Raw genomic sequence first — 14,704 nt, forward strand, 5'->3', positions numbered from 1 at the left:
TTAGCCAGCCATGCATCACAACTAAACAGAAGCCAACCTGAACAGTGCTACTAGAGAGGAGCCACACCATCACACTACCACAACTAAAAGCAGTCCCCCGCCACAACTAGAGAGGAGTCTGCAAACAACAATTAGAGAGTAGCCATCCCACCACAAATAAAGAATGGACCCTCACTGCACCTAGAGTGGAGCCTCATGCCGCAACTAGAGAGTAGCCTCCGGCATGTTGCAACTAGACAGGGGCCAGCCTGTACATCACTACTAGAGAGGATCTGCCCCACTGTAGCTTGAGAGGAGGTTCCACCATAAGTCTAAAGGAACCCTGAGTCACCTGCTGCAACTTAAGAGGTACCCCGAGGTCCCCGCTGCAATTTGACAGGAGCCCCAGGCTGTAAGAATAAAAGGCACCTCTGGCCAATGTGACGGAGGGACTCCCCAGCCAAAACTGAAGCGGATTCCCCTAGATAAACTAGAGTGGTGTCCCCCAGGATATCACACCTAGAGAGAAGACCTTCTGCCTCCAATGGAGATGAGCTCCATGAGGTAAGTCGAGTGGAGTCCCTCACACCTAGAGCAGCAATCCCATTAATATTAGTGAGGAACCCCTACTGCCAAAAGTAGAGAGGACCTCCCCTGTGGAGACACCCACACCCCAACCAGAGAGGACACAGCCCCACACCTGGAGAGGAACCCACCACCACAACTTGAGAGGAGCCTGTTGGACATGACACATAGATAGGAGCCCCTCTGCTGCTAAAAGAGATGAATCTCACACTGGAAGTAGAGAGGAGCTTGGACACCACAACTAAAGAGAATTGAAACCATCACAACTACAGAGTTGACCCCGACCACAATGATAGAGAAGTACGATGTCAAAGCTAGCAAGTAGCCACCTGACATTGCAGCAAGACAGGAGCCACCCTGCACATCCCTGCTAGAGATGAGTCGTGCCAAGAGAACTCGAGAGGAGGCCCCAATGCAAGTTGAGAAGAACCCTGAGTAACCTCCAAGACAAGAGGAACCCCAATTTCACTGCCACGGCTCCAGTGGAACCCTAAGTCCCACGCTGCAACTCGAGAGGAACACTGATTTCTCACTGCAACTCAAGAGTACCTCTGAGTCCCTGCTGTGACTCAAGAGGAAACCTGAGTTCCCCTCTGCAACTCGAGAGGATGCCCGACTCCCCAGCTGCAACTCGAGAGGAACTCTGTGATCGCCGACGCAACTTGAGAGAAACCCCAAGTTACCCGCCTCTTCTAGAGAGGAGGCCTGACTCCTGTTACAACTTGAGAGAACCCCAAGTTTCCCACCACAACTCAAGAAGTGCCCCGACTTCACTGCCTCAACACGACATGAGGCCCGATTCACCTGCAGTAACACAAGAGGAGCCCCAAGTTTCCCATCGCAACTCAAGTAGAGACACTAGCCCTTTGATGCAACTCCAGAGGATTCCAAAGAGGAGCTTACCCCACCACAATTTGAGAGGAGCTTTCTACTGCCACAAGAGAGGAAGCCTCATACCACAACTAAGTAGGAGGCCCGCCCTGCCACTAATAGCCAGGAGCTTCCTGAACATCACAACCAGAAAAAGCGCCCCTTCTCATTACAACCATAGAGGAGTCACCCAACTCCCAATTTGAATTAGAAGAACACTCTACCGCATTTAGAGAGGAGCCTAACTACTACAATTAAAGAGGACTTCCCCTGCCACAATGAGAGAGGTGGGTGCAAATGACAACTAGAGATGAGCCAACCCACAGCAAATGAAGAGCGGATGCCCACTGCAATTAGCATGGAGCCAATGCTGCAACTAGAGTAGCCTCCCACACTTTGCACTCAGACAGGGACCAGCTTGCACATTGCTACTAGAGAGGATCTCCCCCACTGCAGCTCCAGAGGAGTCTCCACCACAACTCTAAAGGAACCCCGAGTCACAGGCTGCAACTCAAGAGGCACCCCAAGTTCCCCACTTCAATTTCACAGGATCCCTAGGCTGTAACAAGAAAGAGATCACTGGGCCAAATGACGGAGTGGCTCCCTGGCCAAAACTAAAGCGGATTCCCCAGACGCAACTAGAGATGTGTCCCCTAGGATATCACACCTAGAGAGAAGACCTTCTGCCTCCAATGGAGACAAGCTCCCTAAAGGAAGTCTAGTTGAAGCCCTCACAACTAGAGAGCAGCAATCCTACTAATATTAGTGAGGAACCTATAGAGCCAAAAGTAGAGAGGGCCTCCCCCATGGAGACTCTCACACCCCAACCAGAGAGGACACAGCATTGCCCCTCGAGAGGAGCCCTCCACTACAACTTGAGAGGAGCCCACTGGACATCACACAGAGAGAGGTGCCCCTCTTCTGCTAATACAGATGAACCTCGCACCACAAGGAGAGAAGAGCTTGCACACCACCACTAGAGAGAAGTGAAATGCCCACAACTACAGAGTTGACCCAGACCACAAGTAGCGAGTAGTCCCTTGCCAAAACTAGTGAGCAGCCACCCATCATTGCAACAAGATAGGAGCTGCCATGCACATCCCTGCTAGAGACAAGTTGCCCCAAGGGAACTCGACAGGAAGCCCTACCGCAAGTCAAGAGGAACCCTGAGTACCAACCAAGCTCGAGTTGTTGTTACCTAGATTACTTGATACTCCAATGGAAATGATCCTGCAGAAAGGAGTTGCAAGCCACCTGCTTGTGTTAGAAATCAGAAAGGTGTGAACAAACCTATTGATGTCATAAGTACAAAAATTTCGTTTGGGTGTATTATCAGGCAGCTGCCAGCCTGCACCCTTTCAGGGCCAACAGAGACAAAATGCTAATTTGGTCAACAAGATCCAATAACCAGGTTCACACTCAGTATGTGTCCCTGCAGTATCCAAGAATTTTCCAGACAATCTTAGGATCACTGGATCCTAATATTGACATTAGTTTAGTTGACATTTCAGTGGAAATGATCTCGCCACAAGGAGCTGCAAACTGCCTGCTTGCTTCAGAAATCCCATTGTTTTGACCAGAGTTATTGCTGTCATAAGTGGGAAAAAAGCAACTGGACTTATTTTCAAGCAGCTGCTAAGTCCCAGACTACTATGGCCAACAGAGAGTAAAAGCTAGTTTTGTCAACAAGGTCCAATATCGAGGTTCACACTCAATATGTGTCCCTGCAGTATCTAAGAATTTTTGAGACAGACCTAGGATCACTGGTCCCTCCTACAGAGAAAACTTGATGGAACTGACATTTTGATGTTTGCTTTTCTCTGTGAGTGTGGGGACCTTCCCTACTATAACAAAGGTAAGGGGAAATTTTTACTTAAAAATGACCTCCAAGCAAGGATTTGCAAGTAATGGGTTACTCTCAGAAAACAGAATGCTGGGAAACCTATGCTCCTTCATTGAATGAATGGCAATAAGAAGAGTGCTTTTCAGGCATCCATCTTTCAGCAACTGTCTAGATTCTAAGATGTGAGAACGCCACATTTCCACAGAGGCCCTAATTTTCAGAGTCACAGCAAATATGTTTCCCTGCACTTTCAGAGCCTTGTGAACAGATTACTACCTCATGCTGGGAATACCCACAAGGAGAAAGGCTGCAGGAGTGTGTCTGATTGAGCTGAGTGCCATACTGTTTTTATCTATTTTAGCTGACATTCCAATGGAAATTATTTTGCTGCAAGGAGTTGCAAGCCACCTGCTTGCTTCAGAAATCCCAGGGTTTTGACCAAAGCTATTGCTGTCATAAGTGGGACATCAGCCATTGGACTGATTTTCAAGCAGCTGCTAAGCCCAAACCTACTATGGCCAACAGAGAGAGAATGCTAATTTTGCCAACAAGGTCCAGTATCCAGGTTCACACTCAGTATGTGTCGAAGCACTATCCAAGAATTTTCCAGACAGACTTAGGATCACTGGATCCCCCCTACAGAGACTTTCATGGAACAGATGCTTTTACCCCATTTTGTTGTTTGTTTGTTTTTCTTTGTGACTGTGGGGGGCCTTCCCTAAGGTAACACAGGGTCTTTTACTTAAAAATGACCTCCAAGCAAGAATTTCCAAGCAGTCTGTTACTCTCAGCAAACAGAATGTTGTGAAATATATGTTCCTTTGATGAATGAAAGGCAAAAAAAGATAGTGTTTTTCAGGGGTGCTGCCAGCCTGCACCCTTTTAGGGACAACAGAGAGAAAATGCAAATTTTGCCAACAAGGTGCAGGATCCAGGTTCACACTCGGTATGTATCCCTGCAGTATCCAAGCATTTTCCAAACAGACCTAGGATCACTGGATCTCTCCTACAAAGAAAACTTGATGGAACAAGTTGATGGAACTTTTACTCTGAAGCAATGTCATTCTTATTGAGTGAGTTCAGCTCCAAGGCCACAGTAGTGGAGCCCAGAACCAAGGTCACCTGTGAAGCTGACTAAGCCCCTTTGCAACTGTTCCCAAAAGCCCTTGATCATCACTAACAAGTTTCCTGACCCCCCGCCAAGCAAAGATGCTCATTCCAGTCAACATCCTATGGTGCCCCATCCAATCACCTAACATCAACCTTCCAGCAGGAATTTTCTTTGTCTTGAAGCTGTAAAAATTGGTTCTTAACCCACGAAAGCTGTCGATTTTCCCTAGTCTGTCCGCAGGTTGGCCCGCTGTGCTCACAGTGCCCACTTAATCTCTGCTCTTTGTTCTTAATAAAAACTCACTCTCTTCTGAAACACTCTATGTCTGGAAATTTTTTTCCAACTCATGCTGAGACAGCCTCAACAAGTCTCCCATCGCAGGGCCGCTTTCCTGGATCACACTCAGCACTTGTTGCCCACTCCCAGCTCAGAGCAGAAGGGCCCTCTCGGCCTGGTCCTTGCCTCTCACATCCCGTGCCTGGTCACCAGGAGCTCCCACTGTCCCTGGGCAGGCTGTCTTCTGTGTCTGGGGGAGGCCTCTGTGGTGTCAGGGGGAAGAAAAAAGACGTACCCATGAGGCCTCCCACACCAGCACAGCAAGCAGCAAGCCTCTTCACTCTGGATGGGCCTGGGGGGTTTCAGGGGACGTGGCCTCCCATACCAGCACAGCAAGCAGTACCCACCTACCAACCTCTTCACTCTGATGGGCCTGGGGGGTTTCAGGGGACCACCTCACAGCATGTCCTTGTTCTCATCTCATCCCAGCACTGCCCACATGACAGTCACTAAGCTACTCTGTGATGGCTGCACAGAGAGAATACTTGTTCACTTGCCCCTCCCAGGAGCACGGGATTCCTAAGGGAAGGCACCTCCCAGGATATGGGGCTCACCTGGGCAGATATCCCACAGGGCTCAGCACCCAGGAACTGTCCACAAAGCCCTCATTGCAGAGCACCCTCAACACCTCGGTTGGACAAATCTGACCTTGAGCCCCTCAGAGCAGGACCTGAGGTAACAAACTGCAGCTTCTGGACAGGTCTGTGACCCTGGGCTTCACTGTGTGCGGCCTCCTTCCAGCAGGTTTTCCAGAGGCTTCCATAGCACCTGGGCACTGAGCCTGTTTCCACCCCCACCCCTCCTCTCGCTGACCCCTGGGTCCCTCTCATTAGAAGAAAGCCTTCCTGAAATTCTCTCCCGCTTGTGGGCCAGATAAAATGATTAGAAAACAAGTCAGAGCTGCAGCCCCATATCCATCCTCACCCTCAGGACCCACAGGTGCTCCTGGAACCTTGGCCAGCACAATGAGGCCCATTTTCTGAAACCACAAGCCCAGATGGACAACGATTGGCTGACCTGGCTGGCCCGCCCTTTGCATGTGTGCCTGGGGTTGAGGTCTATATAAACCCCCTCAAGGCAGCAAGAGGGCCTGCAGCTGTAGTTGATGCTGTCTCCTCTGCCCGGAAGTTACAGGACTGGCCTGGTGAGAGAGTGAGGGGCCATGGCGTTTCAGAGGATCCAGGCTGCGTGGGACTCTGCTGGACCTTCTTCAGGAGGTGGTAGGCTGCCACTTGCTAAGGAAGAGACTGTGTCGCCTGTACCTGCTGTTGGAAGTCTTCCTAGGCATAAGTGAGGAAACAAGAAAACAGGCAGTTGGAGCAGGATAGGAGGGGTAACTTAAGAAAGTGGAAAGCTTCCAGAAGATCACCCAGGCCAGGACCATCCTGCCTGACCTACAGGGGCCAACTCAGCAAGCGTGCTGTTGCTGGAGTGGCTCCAAACACTTTACTCCAGCCTATGAAGTCTTTGCACATATTCCAGTGTTTTACCTGGGAAGGGTCGATGAGGTTCGGGAGCAGCTAGCCTGGGGGTCAGCCAGCGTTTACTTAGAGATGCTTCCATAGGGTCTCCCAGTTTCCCACTGAGGACCCTCCTTGGGAGGGGAGTGGGTGGGGTGAGGGGGCTGCTGGCTGCACGTGACTAAGACCCCACCCCTAACCATCTTCAGAATTGCTCATCCTTGTAGCAAGTGTCCCAGTTGGGTTTTCACCTGTGTAACTGGTGGCTTCTTAAGTAGCAATGTGAACAGTGATATTAAATGTCCTCAGGACTGAGATGTTACACCACATGTACCAGTGTAAGAACCTGGGGAGGCGTGTGCAGCCAGTACCGCTAGGGACAGGCCTCAGACTTGACCCCTCATCATTCTGACGTCCAGCTACTGCTTTAGCATTTCTTAGGCCCCAGTGCTGACTCTAAGGGTTCTGTAATCCAGCCTCCATCTGCCTTTAGTGAGACCCACACTTCTAGGATCCTACAGAGCAGAGTCTGTGTGACTGCTCTGTGGCTTCTCTAACAAATGATCACAAGCTGGGTGGGTTAAAGCAACAGGAGTTCATCCTCCCCCACTCCTGGAGACCAGACACCTGAGATCAAGGTGGCGTGGGGCTGAGGTCCCTCCAGAGGTTCCAGCATAGGATCCTTCCTGCCTTTTCCAGCTCAAGGGGTTCCTGGGCTTGTGGCCCCCTTCCTCCTATCTCTGCCTCCACCTTTAAGAGGCTTCTCTGTGTCCTCTTTCGTCTCTTATGAGGACTCTGTCAGTTGGATTGAAGGTCACCCTAACCCTAGATAACCCTACCTTCAGATCCTTAACTACATCTACGAAGACCCTTTTCTCAGATATGGCCCTGTTCCCGTGTTCTGAGGGGACACATCTTTGGGGGCCACCATTCACCCCATTCTTTTTGTATAAAATAATCCTCATTTTAGGAGATCACCACAGGCCCATATAGACAGGCACAGACAGCGGCCACACAGGTGGAGTCTGGAGAGAATGAGGCCCTTAGAGTCCCCTGGAAGGGATGAAGGCCTGGCTTCATCAGGTGAGGGGAATCACAGGGAGGAGAGGGGCATGGTCTTGTTTAGGTTTCAGAAAGACCATGTTGGGGGTGGGATGTGAGATGCACCGAGGGGGCAGGGAGCTTTGTCAGGGCCTGATGGAGGGATTAGGCTTGGCCAGGGCCATGGGTGTCGAGGGGAATTAGTGTGGGGGTTGGCCATACGCCCTGGAGGAGGAGCTCACAGTCACTGGGGCACAGGAACTGGGAACCTGGGAGGCCTCCATGTTCCTGAACCTGATGAGGAAAAGTAAAATTTTACATAACCTTCTGCTCCTTCTGCCTCTTTAACTCAGCTTGTTCCTTGCAAAGTCCGGATCACATAGGTCACATAGCCAGAAAGTGGGGGCTTACAATACTAGGAACTAGCGGTTATCTCACTCACCCTTGTCCTGCTCTTTTGCAATTGCCCGGCCCCTACAAACCTGCTTCATTATGCCTGTCCTGTCGATGTAAAGGTCAGGCATCCCTTCCCTATCTTGACTGCTGTTCCTGGATGCACGAAACCCCTTAGTTTAAACCAGCCTAGAAACAACTAGTGTTGCCCACTATAATCTGTCTATAAATTCTGTAATCCCTTTGTTTCAGGGCTCAGAGTGTTAACTCCTCTGGGCCTGTCTGCATAAGAAAAACACTCAATTCCTTGACTCAGGATATCTGGTTTTCTTTAACAATAATCATTTTATATTCAGACTACCTGTCCTTTGTTACAAAGTTCTATGTAACCTGGCTCCTCCCTTCACCTCCTGGGAGCACTTCTCTCAGGGTTAACTTGAGATAGTGTCTCCTGGGCTAAAAATTCCCACCAAATAAAACATCAATCTCAACTTTTAGGTTGTGAATATTTTTAAGTCAACAGAAGTATTTTAATTTTGTTCCCAGTTTCATTGTTTAAGGAACTTCCACACTGTCTCCATGGGCTTCCCAGGTGGCACTAGTGGTAAAGAACCTGTTTGCCAACACAGGAAATATGAGACGTGGCTTCGATCCCTGGGTGGGGAAGATCCCCTTGGAGGAGGGCATGGCAACCCACTCCAGTATTCTTGCCTGGAGAATCCCATGGACAGAGGGGCCTGGCAGGTTACTGTCCACAGGGTTGAAAAGAGGCATGACTGAAGTGACTTAGCATGCACGCACACTGTCTCCATAGCGGCTGTTCCCAATTGACATTCCAGCATTGATGGAGGAGGGTTCTTATTTTTCCACATCCTCTCCAGCCTTAGTTCTTTGTAGAGTATTTGAGAATGGCCATTCTGACTGGTGTGAGGTGATATTTCATTGTAGTTTTGATTTGGATTTCTCTAATATTTAGCAAGGTTGACATCATTTCCTGTGACTTTTTTTAAAGGGTATGAGTGAAACATCTTGCAATTAACTCTCGAATGTCTGTGCTGTGACTTGATGAACATTCCTAGAACATTCCTCGAAGACAGGTGTTATTTACTCGAAATGTTGCAGAAACCAGTAATTGAGAAACCAAACACCGCAATCAGAGAGTTGGAGATCTCAGGTTTATTACACAGGCAGGCCCAGAGGAGTTAACACTCCCAGCTCTGAGCCCTGAACAAAGGGGTCACAGAGTCTTTATAGACCTACTATAGTGGGCAATACTAGCTGCTAACAGGCTGGTTGAAACTAAGGGGTTTCCCGCGTGTGGGAACAGTGGTCAAGGTGGGGAGGGGGATGCCTGACCTTTACACGGACAGGCATGATGAAGCAGGTTTGCAGGGGCTGGGCAATTGCAAAGAGCAGAACAAGGGTGAGTGAGATAAGCTCCAGTTCCTAGTATTGTAAATCCCCACTTTCTGAGACTATGTGACCTATGTGATCCAGACTTTGTAAGGAGCAAGCTGAGTTAAAGAGGCAGAAGGAGCAGAAGGTGATGTAAAATTTTAACTTTCCTCTTCGTTCCCCACTCTTGATGCTTCTACCACTTGTAGAAAGCATCATCTCATGTTTTGGTAGGACATTCAGAGCTCCGCATCATTTAGGGAGCTATATTAAGCTATTACTATTTGTAACTTGACGGATTCAGTCTGAGAGGTTATGAACCAGGTAATTGCTTTGAGAATACAAGAGCCAAACAAGAGTGCTGTCAAGAACATGAAGAGAGGACCTGTTAAAGGGAGAAGCCACGATGCCTGGCTCCAGATATTGTTCCAATTAACCCAGGAACTAGCTAGTTTCTCTCTCCTTTTTGTGATTCATCCCCTTAGCTGTTGGGCCATGTCCCTGACTATTTCTGATTGGTTTATATAAAAGCAGCATTCTTTGTTTAAGAAGAGGCAGAGCCCTCCCTTTTCAGCTGTCAGTAGGTCTAGCCCTCTCCTATTCTGTAAAACCACCTCAGCCAGGGAGTCTAGTTGGTCCTGTAAGGCCACTAAAGATTTGGTTACTCTCTCAATGTCATCTGTGAAGTCCTTGGATAGTGTATGGTAAAAGGTGGTTGATGAAGCAATTCCTCCTATTCCCATACCTATCCCAGCCATAATTCCCAGACCAACTAGTAAGGATATAAACTGGATGGCTCTTTTTGACCACATATGTGCTGCCAAAGGTATGATGAGAGTCTGGTTGTTAGGAACAATATTCATCTGGGGAGTAAGGAATGCTAAGGTCCATCCATTTGACTGGTAGACATAAGTAAGCATCTGTCCCACAAAGAAAGAAAAGGCCTTGATGGGGGTGGCACCATATTGTGTTGGTGGGAGGATGAATGGGCCACTCACCTTTTAAAATTTTATTACATTGGTCCCTGGCTAAATTATCTACAGGTTTGGACTTCCCTGGTGCCTCAGACAGTAAAGCATCTGTCTACCATGTGGGAGGCCAGGGTTCAATCCCTGGGTCAGGAGGATCTCCTGGAGAAGGAAATGGCAACTCACTCCAGTATTCTTGCCTGGGAAATCCTGTGGATGGAGGAGCCTGGTAGGCTACAGTCCATGGGGTCGCAAAGAGTCGGACACGACTGAGTGACTTCACTTTCAGTTCCTCCATCATTTGTAAACCATTCTGGAGCCTTTTGAGTTAACTCAATTGTCCTTAAGTCTGGCCCTTGTAAGTGTGGATCTGTAGGAGTTCCCATGGCTGTTGTATGGTGGTTCTGGTGTAGCTAAGTACCATGGAGCTCCTAAGGATAAGCAAAACCAGCAATCCCTGGCCAGCTGGGGGTTGGTGTCATTAAGAAGGCAATGAGTTGCATTGAGAAACTGGTACAGACAAGGGTCTAAAAGGGAGTTAAGTCTGTAACCTGGGTCATAATGCCAATAGTCAGAGCCTGATTTTTTAGGGCAAAGTTGGTCCCTGATTTCGTTTGTCTGCTTTATTGTCCATGTCTAGTAGGTTTTTCCATTTATTTGTCAGACAGACACCTGTTCTGGGTTGTAACAATCTGTGTGGCATTTGGGGGTACATGGAGGCACAGGGGCATGATGGCAATGCCATGGTGTCAGAGCCTCTGAATGGGCACGAGTTTGGATCCTCTGGTGGGGAAAAGGTAGCAGCAGTGGAGGGCATAACTTGAAAACATTTTTGGCACCCAGGGCCCTGGATATATATCACATGGTTAAGAAGGCAGTAGGTGATTGGCCTATAGGGTTGGCTATCTATACATTGTTCTAGCTGATGGTTAAGTAAGCAATTTTACAAGGGTTGACTCTAATGTTGACAGGTGCATGATGGGTAAGGAATGGCACCATCTGTTACAGCAAGGGACACCAAAAGGCTGCAAAGCAGCCTGCACGCAACAGATAACTGAACACTAGCAAAAGGTTTTCTCCCCATCTTTGGATTGTCACGGCTATAGCAACTGAGCCTATTGTGAAGGAGGGGTCAGCTATCCTGTGGAGCAATTTAGTTATTAGGGAGAATCAATCATAAAAGACATCTAAAAAGAATGAAGCTTCCCACTATGGCAAGATAACAGACAGCTAACTGCAGCTTCTGACTCAATCCCCAGTCTTAGGGTGTGACTGAAGCTAGTCCTGTAGTGAAGAGCACAGCAATAGTACCAATCAGGGATACAGGTCAGGGTTGACAAATATCCATTGATATTTTGATAGCCAGACCCTCAAGCTTCTGCTGTGCATTGACTAGTCAGTGACTAGAGCACGGCTCAGCATCCTTTGTGGGTGAGGGCTGTTCTTTTTGGAACCAGACCTTGAGGGGGTTTTGGGGGTCCCGAAATGTTTTCCAGGTGTCCTCATCACAGGAAGCTGCTGTCTTCTTGACTCTGGTGTGGTGGATCCAAGGGACGACACCTGTAACTTTATCAGCAGTAGGGGTTGCCAGGACGACCATGTGAGGGCCGGTTCAGACTGGCTGAAGTGGTTCCTTTTTCCAGTCCTTAACCCATATTTCATATCCTGGCTGACAAGGATGAACCCAATTGCCCAAAGGAATGGGTGTCCTTTCTAAGGTTTCTCTGGAGATATGGTGGAAGACTTTTCCCAGGGCCTGGACGTGTCAGGACATCTCCAGATCAGCTAGTTGCTGGGGGTCTCCCTTGAGTTTTCCTATCACTGGGGGTGTTCTCTCATATAAGATCTCAAAGGGAGAATAGCCTGAGGACCTTGGGGTGCATCAGACTCTGAGTAAGGCTAGGGATAACATGTCGACCCAAGATAAACGGGTCTCCTGACAGAGTTTGGCTAATGTAGTCTTGAGGGTCCAATTTATGCATTCAACTTTCCCTGAGCTCTGTGGCCTGTAAGCGATGTGAAGCTTCCATTTGATTCCCAGTGTCCTGGATAAAGTTTGGATTATCTCAGACATAAAAGCTGGCCCATTGTCAGACCCTAGGGAGAGAGGCAGCCCATATCTCGGGGTTATGTCTCTTCGTAGGGCCTTGGCCACTTCTCGTGCCTGTTCAGTGCGTGTGGGTAGGCTTCAGCCTATCCCGAGTAGGTGCAGACTCCCACAAGTAAATACTTGTAGCCCCTATAGGGCTTGAGTTCAATAAAGTCCACTTCTAGACCTTCAAAGAGCAGTGTCCCAACTGTCTGCACCCGTGGGTTGGGTCTTGGCCCTTGGCTGGTGTTGCTTTGCACACAAGTCACACAGCCAGCACTGATCTGACACATAGGGTTGGAAGCTTAGGAATGAAACAGCGGCAGCTCAGTAAACTCTCCAGGCAGTTTTTCCTAAATGAGTTGTGTCATGATGATGTTTTACCAGCTGGACTGCTATATTGCTGGGGACAAAGAGTCTTTGGGAGCTTCCACCACCCCTCCTTTTCTTTTATTCTTCCCTCATTTAGAGTCCACTGATCTTCTTCCTTGGTATACCCTGAGGATGGAGGCAATTTTGGTGTCAAGAGGACCTTAAAGGTTGACCTGGGGTCCACTGAGGGGCTCAGTTGGGTTGCCGCCTCCTTGACTGCCTGGTCAGCCAACCAACTTTCTTTGCTGACTGGATCAGTTCCTCGCTGATGGCCTTTACAATGGATGATTGCCATTTGGGAAGGCTTCCAGACTGCTTCAAACAGCTGAAGAATTTCTTTTTTGTTTTTAATCTCCTTTCCCCCTGCTGTCAATAGTCCCCTTTCTTTATAAATGGCTCCATGAACCTGTAAAGTAGCAAAGACATACCATGAATCTGTATAGATATTGACTCATTTCCCTTTGGCATGCCTTAGTGCCTGGGTGAGTGCCCATAGCTCAGCCCATTGTACTGACTACACTTGTGGCAAGGCCTCAGCCTTCACTATCTAATCAGTTGTTGTTATGGCATAGCCTGCTTTGCACTGCCCATCTTGGATGAAACTCCTTCCATCAGTGAACAGTTCCAGTTCTGGGTTCTGGAGGGGAATGTCTGTCAAGTCCAGCCTGCTCAAGTAAATTTCATCTATGACCTCTTCATAGGTATGACCCCACTTTCGTAGGTAAAATGGTGGTAGGGTTCAGTGTCCACACAGTCTCGAGTTGGACCTGTGGGTTTTCGCAAAGCAGTCCTTGATAGTAAGTCATCCTGGAGTTGGTCAGCCACTTATGCCCCTGGCTGTTCATCAGGGCAGTAACAGCATGGGGAACCTTTACATTTATATTTTGTCCTAGAGTAAGCTTATCTGCTTTTCTGACCAAAACCACAGTGGCAGCTAATGCCTGGAAGCATGGCAGCCATCCCACAGCCACTGGATCCAGTTGTTTGGACAGGAATGTGACTGTGCGCTGCCATGGCCCAGTTGTTTGTGTGAGGACCCCCAGTGCAGTGTGACTTTTTCTCATGTACAAAGAGGTTAAAGTCCTATGTCACATCTGGCAGCCCTAATGCTGGGGCGCTGGTCAAGAGTCTCTATCTCCTCGAAGGCCTTTCCCTGTTGAGGTCCCCACTCTATGGGGTCCTTATCAGACCCTGCTGTGGCTTTAAACAAAGGCTTGGCAATTTCAGAGAAACCTGGTATCCAGATTCGGCAGAATCTGGCAGCCCCAAGCAACTCACGGACTTTTTTCTTGGTGTTCCGCTGATGTATTGAACAGACGGCTTGCTTCCTCTCATGTCCAAGCACCCGATGCCCTTTTGAGATGACAGACCCCAAGTACTTGCCCTCCGGTCTGCCGATCTGAGCCTTTTTTCCATGACACCTTGTACCCTGTGGTAGAGACTAGAGCCAACAGGGCTTTGGTGCCTCCAGCAGTCCCCTTGGGTGGGACTGGCTAGCAACAGGTTATCCACATACTGGAGTCGGGTGCAGTTTAAAGTTTCTACGGGAAAGGCAGCAAGGTCCGCAGACAGGGCTTCACCAAACAGGGTAGATGAGTTTTTGAAGCCTTGTGGCAGTCAAGTCCAAGTCAGCTGTATCTTTCTCCCAGGGTGTGGATCTTCCCATTCAAAGGCAAACAAGGGCAGCTGGAGGCAGAAGAATGCGTCCTTGAGATCAAGGCAGGTGAACCAGCTTGCCTGAGCAGGTAAGAGACTCAGAAGAGTATAGGGATTTGGGACCGCTGGATGGATGGTGATCACTGAACTGTTGATAGCACAGAGGTCTGGACAGGGCAGTAATCGTTCCCTCCAGACTTTTTGACTGGTAAGAGTGGAGTGTTCCAGGGAGACACATTTTATTAGGATCTCAGCATCTCGTAGGCGCTGGATGTGATCCGGAATTCCCAGGCATGCCTCCCATGGTACTGGATATTGTTTCTGCCCAACAGGAGTGGCTCCTGGCCTCAGGTCCACTACAATGGGGGCATGGTTTTTGGCCAAACCTGGGGGTCCGTTCTCTGCCCAGACATCAGGGAATTATTCAGCAGCCTGGGGGGATTTATTTGTTCCCTCCCTGAGGAATAGAGAAGCCATTCACCTTCCCTGGGCATGGGCATGGCCATCATCAGAGCCGATTGGCTCCCCAGGGTGAGGCTCGCAGGCTTTCCAGGGGCAAAGGTGATTTGTGTCCCCAGTTTTGTCAGTAAGTCTCTACCCAGCAGG

The sequence above is a fragment of the Giraffa tippelskirchi genome, chromosome 1 (assembly GCF_054371585.1).
Source record: "Giraffa tippelskirchi isolate mGirTip1 chromosome 1, T2T-mGirTip1v1.2.pri, whole genome shotgun sequence".
Classification (NCBI taxonomy): domain Eukaryota; kingdom Metazoa; phylum Chordata; class Mammalia; order Artiodactyla; family Giraffidae; genus Giraffa; species Giraffa tippelskirchi.